General features: G+C 53.0%; 1 long non-coding RNA gene across 1 annotated transcript; it reads right to left on the bottom strand.

The window, feature by feature from the left end:
- Nucleotides 1-239: 239 nt before the first annotated feature.
- Nucleotides 240-3462, bottom strand: LOC120892742 (uncharacterized). Its single transcript, XR_005737511.2, has 3 exons — nucleotides 3267-3462; nucleotides 3051-3133; nucleotides 240-497 (listed from the first exon to the last, which is right to left on the bottom strand). It is a non-coding gene; the product is annotated as an uncharacterized LOC120892742 (long non-coding RNA).
- Between the last annotated feature and the right edge of the window lie 12912 nt (nucleotides 3463-16374).

The raw sequence follows: 16374 nt of genomic DNA, 5'->3' as shown, positions 1-16374 counted from the left end.
ACCCACAAGGATGGACTGAAGCCCTTATCTTTCTCTGGCCTTGGTGACAAGGGCATGTGGCAGAAGCTGGGGTCCTTTGTCTAAAGCACACACGTGACCAGCTGCTGCTAGAAACATGCCAGGAAAGGACTGCTGGGGCGCAGAATTCAACAGGGCCAAAGTGACACATTGCAAAGATATCACAGTATGATTATGATTCATTTCTTGCACACACACACAAAAATCACAAAAAAGAAAGCTTTTGGGGAAAAAATTTATCTTAAAAGCTTCTGAGAAAACTGAGATGACCTCCAAATAAATGACTGGTCTTCAAATGCGTAGCTCCAAGGTCATTCTTTCCAAGTTGGATACCATTTGGTTCCTCAGCTCCGAGAAGACGGGCCTCCTTGTTTCGTAACTTCTGTGCACACCAACAGCATGGGTGCAAAGCGGGCTGGTGGAGTTCCAGTGGCTTTATTTAGTCACCAGAACCTTGTGCCAGCTTTGATCTTTCCACCCTATAACAACCATGAGAGACAGACACTACTAGATCCTCATTCTACAGAAGGGAAACCGAGGCCCAGAGACATCAACTAATTTGTCCACGACTTTATAGCCAATGAGTGACCGAGCAAAATCTGAACCAGGCCCTCTGCCGCCAGTGGCCGAGGTCAGACCCACCCCCACTGCCTCCAGGAGTGAGCAGGTGGCCCTTCTTCATTACAATGCACCTCGAGGTGGACTGGTGGGTCGCAGGCAGAACCCTGGGGGTCAGAATTGTGGTTCATTTTCACATTTGGCTCTGGGAGACTGATTCCATTCCAGCCTGCTGTGTCAGAGGTTCTGAATTGCCTCCTGCTGTTTTTCAACTAGTTCCTCAGAAGTGGAGTTCTTGATTTTTAGCTGGGCCCCTGGTTGCCTGGCCAAAAAAAGACTCTTTCCCAACCTCCTTTACATACAGACGGCGGGAGGGCGCTGGCTGGGTCCTGTCCAGGGGCAGGAGTGTACGCGTACCGTTTCTGATGGGTTCTTGGGAAGGAAGGGCGGGGCGGACTCTTCTATCAGTTCTTGCTCTGGGAGAAAGGGAAAGCCTAAAGATGCAAAAGGAATGGCTGGAGCTCCATCTGACACCACGGAGGAATCTCCTTGGGAATAAAAGTCACATGGAGTGGTGACAAGGTCGAAGAGCACTGATCCCTGACACTGTGAAGCACCACTATATAGCCCTGGGATGCCGACTCCTGGGTTTCAAGAACATAAGGAAGAAATAAACCATCTTGTTAAGCTCTTGCTACTCAGAGTATGTTCTAAGGACCGACAGTATGGACTCCTCCTGGAGCCTATTGGAAATGTACCGTCTTGGGTCCACTTAGATCGATTGAATCAATATCAACTGTTTAGCAGGATCTCTAAGTGATTCGTGTGCATGTTACAGTTTGAAAATCAGTCATCGGCAGGAACTAATTCTAGCTGGTTGCCACTCTGATCACCTTGCTGAGGCTGGCAATTTGCATCCCCCTGTTATTTATTTATTTATTTATTTATGTTTTATGCCACGAACTTAACCCAGAGGGGCTTCACCACCGAGCCACATCCCCAGCTCTTTTTTATGTTTATTTAGAGACAGGGTCTCCCGAGTTCCTTAGTACCTCACTAAGGCTGTGTGGTGTGAACCACTACCCTGTCCCCACCCCCCTTACTTTCTACAATCTCCCAAGGCAGGGGCTTCCAGGGAAGCCGTCCTCAACCAACAGCAAACCATTCTGCTGAAGGTCATCACCCTGATCTTGCTGTGCAGGGCTCTGTAGGAACCATGGGAACTCGATGAGAAACAGAGGTCTCAAGCCCAGGGCCACCTCTGTGCCTGTTGAGCATCGCTGTCAGGGAACCTGCGGGTGCCTGTGTGTCTGCAGAGAGACTGCGGGACCAACTGCCGGCTTCAACCCCTGAGTTGCAGATGCCGATTTGTAAGGCAATAGGAGGAAGCCAAGCCAGCTTCCCTGCCTGTTAAAACAGGAATAAGATCAGATGGGCCTGGGTGTGTGTCTAACTGCAAGAATCTTGTGAAGCCCAGAGCCTGGGAAGGCACCATTGTGAGAATCAGGCCTGGGACTGTGGAAAGCACTGTCCTGTCCTGAGGATGAGCCACTGCTGGGCATGGACCAGGGATGGTGCCATCTGGGGGAGTTCCAAGCAGGGGATCTGAGGGCTGGTCTAGGTTTCCACTGGCACTCGGAGTTGTCTACATCTCTGACCTCTCCCTTGCCCCTCTAGGGAGAATTCCTTCACCCCTGATGGCCAGAAGGGCACCTAGTTCCAGGAAACAGGGGTGTGGGGACGTTGGCACTGTTTGTTTTATTGCTGCTACTGGCAATGCTCAGCTGTGACCTCCCCTTCTGTCCAGGAAGAGGGGTAGCAGCCAGGGACACAAGAGGCCATGTCATGTGGCCAGAGGGTGTGGCCGTGGGGGATCCGGGATGGCAGTTTGTTTCTGTGGGGAGTCGTTTTAGTTCTTTGCTGGATAAACAGTCTCTGGACTCCGGCCCAGAAAGTCACCATAAAACCTGGGAGAGAGGACCCAGCTTCTACCTGGACACCCTCCTGGGCTGATTCACAAATGTAAATCATTGTAAGACAGAGTTCTGCCATAGAGGAAGTCGTTGTGTGACCTTGGGATACTCCCTTAACCTCTCTGTGCTTTGATGTGCTCCCTGTAAGATGAAGAAGATAAGGCCTCCTCACAGAGTGGATGTGAGCTTAACCTCAGTGAACAGAGCCTAAGTGGGGAGCAGTCACGGGCACAGACACTGTAGTTTCAGGGCACAGATGGCCCTGGTCAAGGCCCTGAGTAATGAAGTTGGGGACTGGGAAGACAGCCATCATGGCTGGAATGGAAAGGGTAAATTAAGGCCAAAGGCATGCGTGGGGTGTCACCCACCTTCCATACCTGCAGGTGGGGGTCCTTTTTGGATCTTCTAGACAGTCCATCATGAAGCCACCTGCCCACCCCAACTCCGCACAACTCCTGGTTCAGACCCTCCCGTGGCCCAGGTTGCTCTGCCTGTGCCTACCTGGACAGAGATCCCCGAGGGCACAATCCTGCTGTCCCCTCGTGGTCTGACGCTCAGCTGCAGCAGGGTCTTCACGCAGGAGGCTGTGTGCAGTTTTGTCCAACAAGTCAGCCACTCTCAGCCAAGTTCTGCCAAGCCCCAGCTCCTCCCCACTCACGCCTGCAAGTGCTACCTACTCTAGGTTTGTCCCTAACCTTCCCGTTCTTTAGGACTCACTGCCTTTGCCCAAAGCCTTCTGAGATGACTCCAGGATCTCTCTGGCTTGTCCTCTGCTGTCCCATGTCCAATCTGAGCCTGGATCCTTGGATCCTTTCTCCCTGATGGGGGTCCTTCAGGGACAGGGGCAGAGCTGGGGGGAAAGCTTGCACCCCGTGAGCTGCCTGTAGCCTCTCGCATCCCTGCCCCAGGTGAAGCTTACTGGCAGGAAGTGAGAGGCAGGTAAGGACCAGGTCACCCAGCCCCGAGCCCAGCCTTGTGCTTACACATGCGATGCTTTGTTTCCATCCCTAAGCATTGACCCAGGTGGCCATGGTCAAAGTGCTGTTGCTGACTACTGGGGCCTGACGATCAGGTGCAGCCAGCCACGGGGCCTGGGCAGATGCCAAAAGGGAGCCTGCAGGGTCCTCCCAACCAACCCATCTCTGGTTATTCCCTTGCTTCCTGGATAAGGGATTCTGGTTTTGGAGCCCATCTCTGCTGGACCGATAGCCCATAAAGAGGGCAATGACCTTGACTGAAATCATCCTCCCACTGGGCTGCAAACCGCAGGCTCTGCAGGCCTGATGTGCTTGTCTCTGATGGGCAAGCAAGAGAGGGCTGAGTGGCACAGGACAGGGCTTTGCCATCTGGTTGCTGCCACCAGGGGTGGGGGTGCTGTCATTGAACTATGAGTCAGCATCTCTCTTGTCCTCTCTGCACGGGCTCAAGGGCCTGGCATCCCTACAGTCCAAGCCAACGCAGGGAGCTGTGACCCCAACACTCATTCCCTGTGGCTTTCCCTCCCGCGGTGCGCCACGGGGAGCAGCCTGCTACCAGCACGTGCATTCCAGTTAGCTGAGCAACTGGGCCCCCAGGAGGGTCCATTTAGAGAGGTTGATCCATGAACCCACTTCTGAGTACAAGCAGGTTCTTGTTACACCCTCAACATGGCAAGCAGAGCAAGAGACTTTTGGTAATGAGAAGATCTGATGGGCTTAGACCTCTGTCCCCAACTCACACCTCTTATTTCACTCCCCCACTTGGATGTGGCCATATCACTGGGAGCATTTGGAGTGGCTTCCTCTAAGCCCCTCCTCTCCACCCTGATTCCTGGACCTGGCGACCCTATCAATGGGGGCAGGAGGGAGAAGTGCATCATGAGACCCTGGCTTCATGCTGGTCACTAGAGGCCTTCCCACTGCAATCTGACAGGGTGTTGTCCTGTGGACTGTGACTCTTCACCACAGATCCCAAGAGGGAGAGTCACATCCTGTTCTTGTGCCAGCCCCCTCCCGGGAGGGATGACCTTCACCCAGACACCATGTGCCCTCCCCTCTTTGACCTGGGCACTCCTACAGTGGAATATGGGATCCAGGGTCTTCTTCTATGCCTCACTCAGACTGTCACGGAGCTGGGGTGACATAGGAGCTGCCCACATCCTGCCTCCACCCTCAGCCACTGAAATTCCACCCGTGAGGCTTCCTCAGAGAATTCTAGAGAAGAAGATGGTTCCATGACTATGCCCACGACCTCCTAGGGTGCTGGACAGCTCCCCGATAGCCCCTCACTCTGCTCGGTACAAGGAGGAACCGGCAGGGTCCTATGGATGAGGACAAAATCCAATGACCTCTTGGGCGCCCCATCCATTAGGCTGGGAGAGGGCAGATTTTTGCACTGTGCTAGGCTAACTTCTCAAAGGACTTCTATAAACACTTCTTAATCATCTGATGCTGTCATTAGTTCCCCGGAAGTTCTCACTAGCTCGTCAGCTTGTCTGAGCCTCACCATCCCCATTAGTGATATTGGGGATTGCTACAGATGGATCTGGAATGTGCCTAAAGGTCACGTGCCCAAGGCTCAGTCGCCATCTTGGTGCTAGTGGAAGGTGGTAGGAATTTTAAGAGACAGCCCAGTAGGAGGTCTTAGGTCAGTGAGGGTGCACTCTTGAAGGAGGTAGTGGCGCCTGGTCTCTGCCTCTCTCAGTGCTTTTACTCCCTGGTCCCGAGGTGAGTGCTTTTGGTCTACCATGTTCTCCCGCCATGATGCACTGCCTCACTGCAGCCCCCAGCAATGGAGCCAATGGACAGTGCACTGGAAACTCTAAACCTGAGAACCCAAAGAGGCCTTTTCTCTTTATAAATTGAGTACCTCAGGTATGTGTAATGACGATGGAAATCTGACTGACACAGGGATAGTAGAACCTGCTCACAGGGACGGTGAGAGAATAAAGGAGAAAGACACATGGAACCTTCCATGCACCCTGGAGGTGCCCCTCACGGCCCCCCCGTGGCAGTGCAGGTCTGGATGAGGCAGAACGTGGAAGCAAAAGAGCAGGAAACAGGTGGGTGGCAGGAGCTCGGACTCTGGAATCAGGCAGACCTGGGCTCAGATCCTGTTCTGTCACTTATTAGCTATGTGACCTAAGTCAAGTCACTTAAGTCCTTTAATCATTAGTTCCCACTTTGGCAAAGTGGACACAATAGCAACATTTACCTCAAACCTGCTCTTGCTCCCGTTTTATCCATGCCACTCAACCACACTGCCATAACCCAACTGTCCCCCACAAAACCCGGGCGTTACCTTTGCAGCCTTCTCTGCCCCACACTCCGTCAGCATGCTGTCGATTCTGTGTCAGCGCATCTTCCAGACCAGCTGGCTTCGGGGCAGGTGGGATTGACCCAGGTGAGGCTCCTTCCCAGAGGTGCTTGGCTGGGGGATAAGGAGTCCTGGTGGCCCACACGGAAATGCCAGAAATCCCTTATAATTTTTTTTTCTGAATTGAGGTTATTATGAACCCTCTTTTTATTCTGTCCCTAAGAGGCCACCCCCGGAACCAGAAGTACATGGGTGAGGGGAGACCCTGCATCTTTGGAAAGGGCTACAATCTTCCTTGAAGGCCAGAGATGGAAGTTAGAGTGGGGTCGAGACAGGAGGCTGATTTCAAGGTTGAAGATTCTAGAGGGCAGAGGTCAACCATGGCATGTGACCCCTGGAGGTGGTCACCTGGGCTTTAGGGGGGTACCTCATACTCAAACCATAATATACATATCCATTACATTTATTTATAGCTGTATTTATGCTGAAACAGCAAAGTTGAGTAGTTGTGACAGAGACCACATTGTCTGCAAGCCTAAAGTATTTATTATCTGGCTCATTAAGAAAAAGTTTGCCAACTCTTCTCTAAAGGAATAAAAACAGAATGTAATTATACTCAAGTATGCGGAATTTGAATATACTTTCATCAACATGTCTAGATTATGGTAAATATAAGAATTAAAAACATTTTAAAAATATGTTCCCCCAAAGTGTTTGGTCTTGAAAATATTTGTAAGTAACAGGGACCATGGGAAGATAAAATATGATCATAATTAATGAATATCAAATCCTCAAATCAAAATTATTTAAACAATCCTGATGTCTTTCGATTTTATTTTTTGAATATTCAAGAAAATTGTTATCAAATGCTTTTATGAAACACTCTGTATCTAGCATTCTATATGCATCTAGTTGCCAATAGAAGCAATGGGAATTATACTTCATTGTGTTTCTTTCTTTCTTTCTTCCTTCCTTCCTGTTTTTATTTTGCAGTGCTGAGATGGACCCAGAGCCTCACAGGGGCTAGGCAGGTTCTCCACCACTGAGATACCCCGCAGCACATCATTGGTTTATTTCTAATGTAGACCCACATACACAAATCAGAGAGCAAAACAAATTATTTAATATTGCAAAATGTTTCTCAACTGCTCATACCAAATATCAATTCCACATTTGTGTAAGAGATACTAAGTATCAGGTACATTCAGAACCAGGAATTGGAAGGAGAGAAGGAAAAAATGGGTACTCAGTGCCACTGGAAAATGATATTTGTTGTTAAACCTGTCATTTTTAAAAAATCAATGACACTTGTGCAAAGAGGACTGTTTCTCTCACAGAGAAACTTCTGCTTGTCAGCTCCTGTGTGCATTTGGAAGCAGTGTTTCAAAGCCCCCAAATCTTGGATTGCTGGGATGTCTTTTGTGTCAAGGATGTTAGCCAAGAGGAACAGAATTGTATTTCCCTGAAAGTCATGGGAACGAATGCTTAAGGTGGTGATCTGCCAGCACAGATCATTGAACTCTGTGTGTTTTAATTTATCTACTTATTTAGTACTGGGGATTGAACCCAGGGGCACTTAACCACTGAGCCACATCCTCAGCCCTTTTTAATATTTTATTTAGAGACAGGGTCTTGCTGAGTTGCTTATTGCCTAAGTTGCTGAGGCTGGCTTTGAACTCACAGTCCTCCTGCTTCAGCATCCCAAGTCATTGGGATTACAGGCATGTGCCACTGCCCGCCAACCCCTGTATGTTTTTGAATAACTGGGCAGGGGGTGCGTGCATGCATGCACATGTGTGACAGAAATAAAGCCCACCCCCTCTTGCTGGCTCTGAGGGTGCAGCACCTGTGTGCTGACTGCCCTGTGATCCACAGAAGTAGGCTGTCCTGGCCATGAGGGAATGCAAGATGGTCATTGTCACTGCAGCGGACGCCTGTCCTCCTGCACCCCTCGAAGTTCATGAAGCCTTCATCTTCTCTCCATACATCCTCACCCCAGCCCATAGGCAAGCAGGCTGGGGACCATTGGTGTCATTTTTTGGGGGGTGGGTACTGGGGATTGAACTCAGGGGCACTAGGCCATTGAGCCACACCCAGAGCCCTGTTTTGTATTTTATTTGGAGACAGGGTCTCACTGAGTTGCTTAGCGCCTGGCTTTTGCTGAGGCTGGCTTTGAACTTGCGATCCTCCTTCCTCAGCCTCCTGAGCCACTGGTATTACAGGCCTGCACCACTGCAACTGGCCCCATTGGTGCCACTTGCTAGCCAAGGAAACTGAGGTTCCTGGGACCCGGGGTGACTGCCACTGAATAATAATGACCTCTGAAGCTGGAACTGGAACTCAGTTTGACTCCAGGGCTCAGCTCCAAGTCAGAAGTGGAGGAAGCCTTCTTCCTCTGAGGCCCTCCTGTTGTCCTCTGGTCTGGGGCCACATGCTATACCATAGGGTGCTTACACCCCCTAGCTAGCTCCCATCCTCCATGGCTGGGCTGCCTCCCCTGGGAAGAAAGAGCTGATCCTCAGGATGGTTTTTGGTCCCTCCCTACACTGCATGCTGAGGGAGTGTGTGTGTGGTCAGAGAGATCTGGATTCGTGTTTAGGGGAGATAGGATGCCTCCCTTTGCTGAGGACTAAGTTCTTTCACCCAACTTTCCTGCAGCTGTGGATTAGTGTGTGTATGTATGTGTATGTGTGCATGTGTGTTTGTGTGTGCATGCATGTGTGTATGTGTGCATGCATGTATATGAGTGTGCATGTGTGCATGCATGTGTGTATATGTGCATATATGTGTGCATGGGTGTGTGTACATGTGTATGCGTGCATGTGTGTATGTGTGCATGTATGTGTACATGTGAGCATATGTGTGTGTGTGTGTGTGTGTGTGTGTGTGTGTGTGGTACTCAGGATCAACTCGGCCTTGCACTCATGTTAGACAAGCTCCACCACCGAGCTCTGTCCCCAGCCCACCTGGGCTAGTTTTTAATAAAGCCGTTCTTTCTTGTCTCCTGCTTGGTGTCTGGCAGCTGTGGCTCCTTGGGAGGCAGCTGACGTGAAGATGAGCATGGGGGAGGTGGAGGGCACCAGGGACCCCTACCTGGGGAAGGGAAGGGAAGGCAGGAGTGGGCAGGGGGATGCCCCTCTGCCAGGCAGTTCGACCTGGAGGATCTGAGGTGTGTCCCTGGACTTGGCACCCTGGTATCATCCTCAGTCATTGATGGATCCCCCTGATGGGTGCCTGTGTCCTGCCTATGGGAGGGGTAAGACTGGGAAGCAGACAGCCAAGGGAACGAGTCATCTATTCCAGAAGTGGGACATGGGCAATGTGCCTGGTGGCCACCTTGCTCTGTCTTCTCGGTCCCTCTCTCCTGAGGACCACAGAAGGTGGATTGATGGACGCACAGGATTTTCACAGTGCTGGGTCCTCTAGAAACACCAGCGCATACCATCCAGCCTTCCTTAGTGCCAGAGTGGGGGTGGGGCGTGAGCATCACTGGAGCCTTGAGTCTCCCTGGAGTGGGGGAGGTGGATTTCCAAAAGGCCTGGATACGGGGACAAATTAGGAAGAAGACGAGGTTATTTAAGATATAAAGGAGGTAGCCTGCGAGGCGGGCTGCAGTGAGCACTGTGTCCTGGGAGTCCATGTGGGGACTCATAGGCTCTTTCCGTCAGCCCTGCCTGTGGGGGAGACCCCCTGTGTCTGCTGTCCCAGGAGAGCATCCTGAGGACAGCTTGGAGCCCTGGGCAGGAAGGCCAAGCTCAGGAACAACGGCTGGGAAGATGAAGCTGCATTGCTGCTGGCTGGGGTTGGGGACGCCCTCCTTGCTCCCTCTCCCCTCAGGGAGGCGCCCTGTTGCTGCTGTAAGGATGAGAGACAGGCAGGAGGGCCGCGGACCTGGGTGGCAGCAGAGGGGGTAGGAGGCACCAGACTCTAGGGAGGGAGCCAGCTGCATTTGGGCTGAACTGAGCCTCAGCGGCCCTCAGAGGCATGGAGAGTGGGGGGCGCTGGCTGCAGTGACTCGGGGCAGCCCATTGGAATCAGCACAGCTGATTTCTTCCAGCGCAGGGTTTTCCACAGCCACAGCGGAAAGAAGATTCAGGATGGAGGGGAGCGGCTGATTGCCTTTGGGGTTCCTCTGTGACTCAGAGCGCTTTCCAGCCCGTTGAACTGGGGCCATGCAGTGGGAAGGCTTCTCCTGCCACTCTGGCGGGCGCCTGATGAATGGGGAATCTAATCCATATGCTGATGATTCCTTTACACTGAACTCATCTCATGCTTGCCTTAGGAGCCCTTTGATGTCCGACAGGACTTGCAGCCTTTTTATGAGGCATTTTGTGCTTGTCTCCCTGCGCTCCCCACCCACCACTGGCCGGTTCTGCTTAAGGAACGGAAATGGTGTTTCTTGGAGTCTAAATGGACTCAGACTTTGAAAGGTTCAAGGTCTGAATTCTAAACTCGTGGGGTTCCCTTGGACTCCAGCCTTGGCAGCCTTTCTCTTGCAGCCAGGGCCCTTGTGCATAATTCAGCAGGCTTGGCTTTGCATGCACGGGCCGCAGACGAGACACCTCAGAGCCGGGAGAATCAGTGCCTCAGGCTCCAGAACTTTCTCTGGATCCCCGAGTCTGAGGCTGGTTGGTCTTGGCATAGGCAGAGTGAGGGCAGGTGACGGAGGGAATCCGGGCCCTGTGGATCCTGCCAGCACCTCTGCCATCACCACACCACCCACGTGCTTCATTTCTTTAAGATAAGGCACTTTCTACTCCCATTTCTAGTAGCACTGCAGACATGTGTGATCTGGGCCCTCCTGAACACATTGTTCTGGCTGGGTGACAGTCAATGGGACACAAGGTGGCCAGTTTTGATGAAAGAAGAGGAGCCCTTTTGAAAAAGAGGGCCTTGGAAAGTGGAAGGAGGAGGAGGTCAGTCTGAGAGCAAGCTCACTCCAAGGGCGCTCCCCTTTCCCTGGGTTCCTGGGGTCTGGACAGGCCTGGGGAGCACGGCAGGGGTAGGTGGGATGGGTCTGACTTTGAAGGTTGAGAATGGTCTGCAGAATATGGAGATGCCAGGCTAGAGTGATGGAGTTCAGAGGAGGAGAAAAGTCTCCCAGATGGAGCGTGCGTGCGTGTGTGTGTGCATGCAAGAGCTTGTGCTTGCGTTTACACAGGACCACTGGCCTAGAAGGAAGTCTCCCGAGCTGTGGGTTTGGTGGCTGCTCAGCACCTTGACCTTGGTAGGGGGAGTCACTGTTAAACACAGATGCACCAAGACCAAGGATCCACCTTGAACAATAGCGAGGAAGGTTTCTAGGCAAAAGGTAGATCTGAAATTTGGAGCAGGCCCCCCTGGGGAAGGGGGGGCTTCCTTTGGGACATAAGGATAAAGGACAAGAAGAAGGAAAAAGAGGACACCCAGAGATCAGCAGGGTTTTTTGGGTTTGGTTTGGTTTTGAGGAGGGAGTCTTATGCCGAGGAGAAAGTATCTTTGCTTAGCTAACAGAACTGTGTCCCAGCGACACAGAGGGAGGCCACACCTGCCACACAGGGCACATGGAGACCCGGGGTGGCTTTAACTCATTCCTCTTTCATTTACGTTCCCATCTGGCAGAGGCACACTGCTGGGTGTCTGGTGAGTACATGTCATTCAAAATGTTTGGGAATGTTACTGATGCTGCGATCCCATGTGTCTCCAGCGTTTCATGTCATCCTCACAATCTTGTCCGGAAATGGGGACAAGAGGCAAAAAAAATCGTGTCCTTTTCCTTACATGGAAAGAAAAAGATTTGGAGGTGCAGAGAGATGCATGTGGCTTACCTAAGGTCACACAGCAAGCCAGAGGCAGAGGGGGTTGAAACCGTCTGTGCCAGAGCTGCTCGCCACCCCTGGTCTCCTGGAGTTCTAGCTGGCTCTGTTGTCCTGGAGACAGGGCTGTCCCCGCTGACAGATCTGCACGGGGACACCTGGGTGTGCACCGTCACTGTGCCAGGACTAGCAATGACAAGCAGGTAGCACCTGTCCTCAGAAGTCTGCTTTTAGGAGGGGACAGACGAGGAAACAGATGCAGGTGAACTAGAGTCATGGGTGGAAGGAGAGAGACGGCAGCAAGGTCCCTGCACCCAAGCTGGGGAAGGAAACGTGGGAAGTAGGCTGGCAGGGCTTTCTGTAGGCGGTGAGCCCTGGGGTGAAGGGAGTCGGAGAGGAGGGGGACAGCAGGAGGTGGAGTGGGAGAGCACCGAGCAGGTGAGATTATAGATGCTGCCAAGTGGAGGCCAAGGCGGGAGGGCTGGGGCAGGGATGGGTCAGCTTCTCCCCCAGGCAGGAGAGGCTATGTAAGCCCTGTGGGTATCTGGACAGTGTCTTAACACTTTGGAGATAGACCATGTTTGCATCTAGAATGTTCTTTCCTCCTTGGGGGAAAAGTGGTCTGGGAAGAGGAACAACTAAGGAGGCCAGCAAGGAGGTGGCTGGGTTTACCCCTGGAGAGGGGAGGGGACAGCGAGAACAGAGGGAACAGTCAGGAGCTATGGTGGGCTGTGACTGGGCAGAAGGAAAAAGATGACACCCAGATGGAGAGACATGTGGAGAAGCCGGTTGGGGAGGTGACTATGGATTTGGTTTTGTGCACTTGGAGCTGGAGGTCAGGAGAGAGGCCCCATAGGTGCTGCGTATGTGGGGGGGGGCGGTGGGGGGAGGCTGTCCCCATGAGCTTAAAAATGAAAATCCTGAGCTGGCCCAAGACGGCCCAGAAGGGCTGGAGAAGTTAGCTCAGGGTCCTCAGGTCCTCGACGGTCCTCAGAGGAAGCTCAACACGGGGAAGGGGAGGGCTTTGGCTGGGACGCTCAGGAGGGCTTGAAATTGAGCAGAGATGGGAGCCCTGGGGGAGCACCTGAGAACAGAACAGATCAAAGAGGGAGGAGGAGAGAGGAGGCTCATCACAGTGTGCTTCAGCTCTGCCCACTAAGGCTGGGGCAGGTGCCTGGAAGCCACACCCTCTCACTCAGCACCTGGGGCTCCTCCAGCCCCAGAGGGAGAGAGCTGGGATGGAGACACGCCTGGTTGCAGGCACTGTGACATGGAATTAAAGACTCGATTTCCAGTTCCAAGGTGGAATTAGAGACAGGTTTTATCCATTTACAGTGGTGATCTCTCCCCCAGCCAGGGGCTGCAGGAAGGAAGCAGAGCAGAGCCTCGGGGCTACTCCAGCCATGTGCACACAACCCCGGGGGGCAGGGGCACCTCCTTCTCACCAGTCTACCTGCTCATCAAGCGCCGGTGGTGGAAACTGAGGCTGGCCCACACCCCATCAGGGACAGGGGCAGCCCGAGAGCAATGGGGACCAAGGATGCCTACAAACCCAGTCTTGCTGTATCTGGTCAAGGGCAGCCCGTGTCCTTCTGGAGGCTTCCACAGACACAACAAATCCAAGTCAGCCAGGCTGGGTGTCTCACGGCTCTGGGTGCCCCAGAGGGTCAGACAGTGTGCCCTTTCTGTTCTTGGTGCCAAATGGGCAGAGTCCTGCCTCGCTAGTGATGAGGGAAGCTCTGGGCAGCCTTGCCAGGCACGTGACCCCGTTTCCACCAGGACAAACAGATCGCCAGAAGCCGATCACTGTATTAACAGCACGTCAAACATGCCATCCGCAGCTCCGTTCAAAGTATTGCATGATAGCCCAGGGTGCCCGGGCCAGCTTCAGACGCCACACTTCAACCAACACCGGGGACAGCCAGAGGACCCCGAGTCTCATCCCCATGGGGCATTTGTTTGGAGAGCTGCCTCCAACCGTGGGGCTGGCTCACCTGCGGGAGGAATGAACAGTGTGAGTCGGGGAGATTCCACCCTCAGTTCTATCACTCACCCAAAGTGGGACCCTGGGCAAGTCACTCAGTTTTCTCATCTGTCAAATGGGTATGAAAATCCCTAGTGTGACTGTTCTCCAGGACTGTGAAGAGAATCGAACGCACTCATAGAGGAGAAAGGTGGTGTGAAAGTTAAAAGGGCTTTCCTCAACCCTTTCTGCAGGATTTGAGGAAGTTTCCAAAGACTGCACCTCTGTCTCTGTCTGGGGCGGTTCTGGATTCTTCCAGGGATTAATGACTCTGCAGACAGGAATGGGAACGAACCAGTCCTGTTTCAATCCTGGGGTAAGAGGAGGCAAGCAGATGGGAAAACTGCCTCCAATGGCGTGTAACCCTCCACACGCCCCCTCCCACGCGAGGGTCCTTGGACTTTCCGTCACCAGCGGGGCCCATGCCTGCCGCTTCCCACGCAGCCACACCTCCCTGCAGGGGCGAGGGCCTGTGGGTCTCGGGGAAGCTGTTGGCTTGTAAAATGACTAGACGATTCCTTGGCAGGAAGTGGGGCTCCGTCCCAGAGCGGGGAGGCCTTTCCCGCGTGGCCACTGAGTGAGGATGCTGTCTTTGCTTGTGGGGAAGCCGGCGGCTGTCTGGGCTGCTCCTGGTAGGGAGGCAGAGGCCACCCAACCTGGTCAGCCTGTATCTGCTCTCCCCTGCAGACCCTCGCTTGGCAAGCGCTGTGGAGGCCAGGCTGGGGAGCAGTGCTGTGGACAGCAGCAGGCCAGGAGGGCCAAGGTGGCCAGGGCTTTCTGACTCCGGATCCACATACCTCCCCAGCTGTCCTTTTGGCAGCTCTGGCCCCAGCCGGGGTCCCCTCCCCCTGAAGCACTGGGGGAGGGCCCAGCCAGGCAGGGCCAGGACTTCCAGGTTCCTTTGCATCTCCAGTGCTTGGAACTGTAGGCCCTGGGACACTGCGGATCTGCAGGCTTCGACTTGTGTTCCCTGCCCTGGAGGTGGCTTCCCTCCCCACGGCCCCTACCCGGTCTTCCTCACGGATTTTCCCGTTGTTCACACTCCACGTGTGATTCAAGGACAAATCATAATCCTCCTAAGCCAAACGTGATAGTTCCATGCTCCACGTCAGTGATTGTCTTAGGGTTGAGCCTGGGTGAGATTCTGACCAGTAAGGTGTGAGGAAGCGCCCTGGGAGACGAGGCTTTGGGGGAAGCCTTCTCATGGACTAAGAGAGACACTAGTGTGACGCCTGGGGTCCGAGGACAAAGTTAACACACCGAGCAGCCAGGAAGGACAGGGCTGGAACACGGGAGGAGCCTGGGATCGTGAGGATGTCACTGCATTGCTAAATTAATCATCTTTGTAGCTGCCTTTCCCCAAGATTTCTTATTATCCATTTCCCTCACTGCTTTGGTCTGTCTCTACCAGTTTAAAACCAGTTCTTTGGGAGCCACAGAGAACAGAGTCAGGTGGACTCAGACTCCATTTTTTAAAAAAGAGAGCACACCTGTAATCCCAGCCATTCAGGAGGCTGAGGCAGGAGGATCGTGAGTTAAGGCCAGCCTCAGCAATTTAGCAAGGCTCTGTTTCTAGAGAAAATATAAAAAGGGCTAGGGATATGGCTTCAATCCCTGGTACCAAAACAAACAAACAAACAAAAAACACAAACCCAAACCAACACAGCTAAAGTCACTCTAGGACTGCCTTTCGTTACGTTGCCCAGGATCCTGTGGTTTTGGATTTGGATACTGGTATCATAGAACCCCTACAGCCCACGAGGCCTTCTCCAGAGAAGAGAGTCCTTGGATCCTCCCAACCCTGGCCACGCTGCTGTTTTCTGTCCCCACTCGGGGGTGAGGGCTGCAGGGCTCCATGCTCACCCCCTGCCTAGTGCGGATTCTCCCCTTCACTGTGAGCCTCCACCACATCCCTGCCCTGCCAAGTCTTCCACCTACAGGGGAGGGGGAGGGTTACAGCTGTTGCTCACCTTCCTGGGAACAAGGACTCTCCCATCTCTGCCATCATAGCCAAGCCTGCCTCTCCCCCACCCCCCCATCCCACGCAGGCTGGTTTCACCCAAAGTCATCCCCAACCTGGGAGGAAGCAGCGTTTCCAGGAGCAACAGGGGTGGTGGCCTCAGGACCAGTGGTACAGAGGTACAGAGGGAGCCTCGGGGCTCTAACTCAGGGGCTAGGACCAGAACGCAAGGGTGGGGGCATCTGGGAGCAAAGAAGAAGGCTGTTTGTTAGGGCTGAGGTTCTGGGTGGGGCCTGGGCTGGAACAGAGAGGCTCCTGAGCAGCCCCATGGAGGTGTGTTAGGTGGGTACTGCTAGCAGCCTTCCTGCCTCCTACAAAGATATTCTACCACCCCTGCTGAGCCCAGAAATAAAGTACTGGGCATCACAGTCTTTGATCTCTCGGTTTTTACATTCAGGTTGGGGGAGATGGCCATAAACCCTAGCTAACTAACCAACCAACCGTCTCATATTTTAGTTGATTATATGCAGTAAAATACAATGGGGGGCGTGGCTTAGCCCATTTCTGGTTGTCAATAACACAATAGCAGAGACTCGGCAGGTTATTTAACCTTGGTGTTTTATTTTATTTTGATGCAATATTGGGGACCCAACCCAGAGGTGTTGGACCACTGAGCTGGGTTCCCAGCCCTTTTCTTATTTAATTGTGAAACAGGGTCTTGCTAAGTTGCTGAAGCTGGCCTCAAACTTGTGA

The sequence above is a fragment of the Ictidomys tridecemlineatus genome, chromosome 7 (genome assembly GCF_052094955.1).
Source record: "Ictidomys tridecemlineatus isolate mIctTri1 chromosome 7, mIctTri1.hap1, whole genome shotgun sequence".
NCBI lineage: Eukaryota > Metazoa > Chordata > Mammalia > Rodentia > Sciuridae > Ictidomys > Ictidomys tridecemlineatus.
This window is presented reverse-complemented; position numbering and strand designations above follow the sequence as displayed.